At 41.6% G+C, this 5742-nt stretch overlaps 1 pseudogene; it reads right to left on the reverse strand.

The window, feature by feature from the left end:
• Positions 1 to 3253: 3253 nt before the first annotated feature.
• On the reverse strand, positions 3254 to 3875 carry LOC119512937 (annotated as a pseudogene).
• Positions 3876 to 5742: the final 1867 nt, after the last annotated feature.

Consider the following 5742-nt stretch of genomic DNA (forward strand, 5'->3'; position numbering starts at 1 on the left):
TGGTGCATCAGTGGTCCCCTGTGTTTCTCAATTGCCATCACGTCTGATGCACTGTGTAATACCTTCTGTGAGAAGCCCCAAGGAAATTCCGTGCTGCTCTCAAATCAGCTGTATTTTTTTCCATATATGATTCACAAGGTAAATAAAAATAGTCTATTTGAGCAATGCATCCCCATTGGCAGGGAAATGAAAGAAAAATATTATTACGAATGTATTGGAATTATTTCATGAGCATCCAGAATGGTTTTTATGGGTCTAGAATGCAGATTACATCTCCAGAGAAACCTCAAAACTGAAGAATGCCAATTGGGATTATTGTTTTAGCATCTGTGGCAGAAATCTTCCCACTTTCTTCCACCCAGACCATGAACAATACGTATATAATTTAGATGCAAAGGGTAATGGAATTTCAAAAACCCATCTCTGTACTCCTAGCAATCATTTATTAAAGAAAAATTAATTGTTAAGGTTAGAAAATAAGAACATGTGTATGGGGCATTGGACAAAATACCAGAGGGAGCTCCAGAATTCTATGGGAAAACACCAATCTGAATCCCACATCTTCAGTTTACTAGCTATGTGGCTTGAGCAAACGGTTTCAGCCCTTCACGCTTCTGTTTGCTCATTGGTGACATTAGGGTCATTTTACCTGACCACCAGTATAGGATTTCCATGAGGATTTGATTATATAACACAAGGGAAAGAAGCAGCATAATGCAGTGCCAATGGCTTAAATTCTGACTTTGCCACCCACTTGCTGTGACATTCAGCAGGTTACTTAACCTTTGAAAAGCTTTAGTTTACTTATATTGAACATGGAGATGATGATGTCCCCCTCATAGGGTTCTTATAAGGATTTCCCACAATCCAGGTAAAATTTCTTGGAGATTTTAGGAGGGCAGCCATGCTTGTTAAATGCATAACTGTGGTAAGACCTTTGTATTCTTGATAAGTGCATAAACTCTGTTGATGAAAGTACCATAGAATCAATTGCAGGTTGATTTGGGAAAATGGGAAAAGAGTTTTTATAAGTAATTTGAAATGATATCTGACCCATGAGTAGGTGTTCAAAGACTTGATGGATGAAAGGCCCAAGGAAGAAAGGAGCCTGCTTCCCTGGAGGAACCATGAGAGTCTGTTATGGCATTTCTTGTCTTTAGTGGGAGCCAGGCCCATGTGGGAGGAAGGGCACAGCCACACTGGGTGACCTGGGTTCAGGCCCTTCTTTTCACTTCTAAGATTTTCTCCTGTGTTAGGTGTGAATAACAAACATAGCTGTGAAGTTACTTTGCAGAATAGAAAGCCCTGGGCCAGTGGGAATGATCTTTAGCTAAATGTGATGAGACCATTTGAACTCAGGTGTCCATTAAAAAGGACAAGCTCTCTGCCCTCCTGGAGAGGCAGAGGTGTCAAGAGGAGATCTTCTGGCTTCCAGCTACCAGGCCAACTCCCAAGGGGCTGCTTGCCCTGGTCTGTCTGTCCAAAGTCCGAGCTCCTTCTGCTGTGTCATGGTCCAGAGTGGAATAGAAATTGTCCAGTAATCTGGGACCTGCTACTCACAGTTGCATTGCATCAGGCCAGTCAATTTCCCTTTTTGGGCCTCAGTTTCCACATCTGTGGAGGGAACGGGATGAACTAGATGGTCTCTACGGTCCTGACATGCTTTGGTCATGTATTACCCTATGGGCTGTGATTGTGTCCACTATCTTTGCAGAGATACTGATAGGTGCAAAGCCTTTCAGACCCAGGAAGGATAATCCTCCTTTGGATGAGACCCCACAGAAGCTAATTTGGTACTGGATTTCACTGTGTAAGGAATAATATCAGTAAAAGCTTCCTGCTCTTTTCTTCCTCACCACCTTGCCATGACTCGTGCACTTTCAGTCCTGGTTTCTTAGGATTTGCAGGATGCATTTCTACTTGTCTCACCCAGAGCCTGTGAAAAGGAGCCAAGGGAGGCATTACAGGGTAAGGGTCACTGCCACAGGTTGCAATGTCTGTGAAACATGAGTCGTAGTCCCAGGTTTGCCATTTAGTGATACCAAACAATGGATGCACTGTCAATGCACACAGAAGGCAATACCATGACCCAGGGATTTTGAGAAAAGAGAGTTTTATTGTGAGGTCAACTGGCAAGGAGACAGGAGACAAGCACAGCTCCGTCTCCCCATCCAGGAACTAAGGGAGATTTGTAGGATGGAAACAAAGGGAGGTGGGGCCAGTGACAGGGATTCGAATTGGCGTATTTCTGATCAGTTGTTCATAGGACTTTCCATACATGGTAGAAACATGCCAGCAGGCTGCATCTTATCTTCCCTTTGAGGAAAACCTCGAGTTTTATTTGCTACTGATGACTCCTCATTCCTGTAACCTTGGTTCCAAGGAAGGTAACTTTTGTTCCTAGTGTCTCAGGGGTCAAGAGAGCAAGTGTCTTTGTCTGTGAATGCTCTGTCAATGGTGGAGTTTGACTAAGGCTAAGTTTGACTGTCTGTAAGACAAATTCAGGAAAGAATTTTAGTAATGGGAGAGGGAGAACTTTTGACAGGCAGTAGGTTTTGGCCCGAATCTTGATTTTTATCTAGGTGTCCCAACTTTCTCACCTATGGTTTCCTCAGTAGCCATGTGACTCTGTCTTCCCTTGGCTTCTCATTGTAAAATAAGCACAATCCTAATGCCTACTTAGTGTGGAAATTTTAATGATTAAATATGACATCTAAAAATATTAGCTGGAATCTGTAAGTTTTCAAAAATATATATTTTTTTAATACTCTGGTTCCCTGTAGAAAATTGTCTTCCCTTAGCATTAAGAAGACAGATTTGGAAGACTTTTCTTTTTTCCTTCTGTTTCAGCTCTCATCATCAACTGCTTTGCTGCTGAATTAACCTCTGTAGGAATGCTCTGAGCTTGGTGGAGAGCTCCAATTGGGACAAACGTGAGCACATGCGAGCACTGAGCACCATGTCACGTGACAGAACTTCACACTCTTCATTAGCTGCTAATGTGTTAATTAAGCCAGGAGGAGCCAGGAGACAGAAAATGATGATTTTTTTTTTTGTGTGTGTGTGAGAAAATAATTTAATACAACCAGATCATTTCATGAACTTTTAGCTAACAACATTTTTTACATAAGAAACATACAAAAAAACTGTGTTTTATAAAAAGCCACTTCAATACCAGAAAAGAGGGATGAAAGATTTTGAATCCAGTTTACTTTTGTAAAGGTTGCTCTTTCCTTGTCTCAGATAGCAAGCACTATTCATCATCATTAGAACCAGTTTTGCTTAAATGCTTAATCACATCAACCCAGTTCCATCTTGAGGAAGTTGCCCTTTGTGATCTGTTTTATCTGCTGGCTTAAGTTTCTGGGCTTTTGAAAGTTGTTGTTTTTTGTCTTTTTTCTTACTTGATGGGGCTGTATTAGGAGTTTCAACCAAGATGATATTACTTATGAATGTAGAATTAATGGGATGGTGGTTCTCCATGAATTGTTCTTTATTGTCTTTGGCAAATTCAAACAATGTATATGTCATAGCAGTTCGAAGATTAACTTCAACTGCTTCCTGTAACTTGGCTAATATACTCTGCTTTACAGCTATGATATGGTGTTGTTAAAAAAAGCATTCATAGATAAAATTGGAGGTGTTTGGGGATGTGTTTCTGTCCAGGAAATCTCTATTAAGAAGGCTTTGGCACCACCATTTTCACCTATCATTTTTAGCAATCTTTAGTCTTTTCTGGCAAAGTAGTAAGTGTTCATGCCGTATCTTATCTTATATGGAAATGAAACTGGACTTAATTCCCAGAAACTTTCATCTCCTTTATAAATCGAATGTAATGCTTCTAGTTCCATCTCTTGGTCCTCATTGGCCCTCATTGCACCAGCTGTGGGTCGCCTCCCAGGTGGAAGGCATTTGTGAGGATGCAGCAGCAACAAGGGCGGTGGTCCTGGGTCCCAGGGTCCCTTTCTATGCCTCCAGTGGCGGGCACACCCTTCTCACCCACAGTCAGGGGTCAGGTGCACAACTGGGTCTTGGGTAGCGCAGTGTAGCTGGTAGGGGGCTGTGTCGACGATTTTTTTCCTTTGATAAAACAAATGCTGATTGGATGAGACTTGTAGGTCTATTTTTAAAGGTATTGTGCCAGGAAGCAGGATGTCAGTGGTGGAGGGTACAAGATGTGGTGCCAAGACCAGAGGATCTCAGGAGGCTTGAGTGGAGGGGCAGCAAGGAGAGGCCCCAGCAAGGTCAGAGCAGGGGGCATGGCCCAGAATGGAGGTGCAGGAAGTGAGAGGGTCAGGAGAGACTGCAGGTCTAGAGCAGGCATTGCCAAACTTTGTCAAAGTATGGTGTCTTGGTTTGCTAATGCTGCCAGAACACAAAATATCGGAAATGGATTGGCTTTTACAAAGGGGGTTTATTTGGTTACAAAGTTACAGTCTTAAGGCCATAAAGTGTCCAATGTAAGGCAACAGAAATAGGGTACGTTCACTGGAGAAAGGCCATTGGCATCCAGAAAATCTCTGTTAGCTGGGAAGGCACGGGCTGGTGACTGCTTGCTCCCAGGTTGTGTTTCAAAATGGTATCCTCCAAAATGTCAGTGTCAGCTTCTCGAAGCAAACTCTGGGCTAGTACCTCCAAAGCATCAGCAAAACTCTGCTTTCAATGGCTATCTTCAAAATGTCTCTGTAAGCTGCAGCTCCTCCAAAATGTCACTCTCAGCCGCTCTGAGCTCCCTCTGTCTGTGAGCTCCTTTATACAACTCCAGCGATCCAATTAACACCCAACCTGAATGGGCGGGGTAGCACCTCTTTGGAAATTATCCAATCAGATGTTTCACTCACAGTTTATTGTGTCACATCTCCATGGAAACACTCAAGGATTCCAATCTAATCAACACTAATATGTCTGCCCCCACAAGATTGTGTTAAAGAACATGGCTTTTTCTGGAGGACATGATGCATCCAAACTGGCACAGATGGGATGGTAAATATTTTAGGCTGCCAAGCTTTACGTCTCTGCCATGTCTACTCCTCTCTGCCTTTATGCCACAAAGGCAGCCACAGAAAAGATGTAAACAAATGGGCATGGCTTTATCTATGGACACTGAGATTTGAGTTTCACATTAACCTTCTTTTGATTGTTTTTGAGGGGAGATTTAAAAATGTAAAAACCATTCTTCTCCCACTGCTTACTATACAAAAACAGTGTGCACTCCTGTTTAGTCTAGAGTTACATTCATGGAATTGCAAATTACAGAGAATTGAGAAAGAAGAGATAGCAAAAGTGCAGAAAAACAGCTGGATTCAGGCCAAAGCTCCCTGGGTATCAGTTTGGAAGGTCTTTGCCTCAGTAATAAAATGGTCCTGTTCTTTGCTGATGGGCATAGGCTAATAAATATGATCAAAGACCACATTTATTTCTCCTACAGCCAGCTTATCACTGTTTTTTGGTTATGTTGCCCTTGATGTTGATTGTTCATTTTTTTTTTTTTCCTGTGGCAGGATACTTTATTGTTCAGAATGTGTTATTTCCTTCATCAACTTTATCCCCATTCCTTACATTCTTTTTTTAAATTCAATTTTATTGAAATAGATTCACATACTATGCAATCACACAAAGTGTACATTCAGTTGTTCACAGTACCATTATATAGCTGTGCTTTCATAACCAAAATTAATTTTTGAACATTTTCATTACCACAAACACAAAAATAATAAGAATAAAAATTAAAGTGAAAAAGAA

Source organism: Choloepus didactylus, chromosome 17, assembly GCF_015220235.1.
Source record: "Choloepus didactylus isolate mChoDid1 chromosome 17, mChoDid1.pri, whole genome shotgun sequence".
NCBI classification, from domain to species: Eukaryota; Metazoa; Chordata; class Mammalia; order Pilosa; family Megalonychidae; genus Choloepus; species Choloepus didactylus.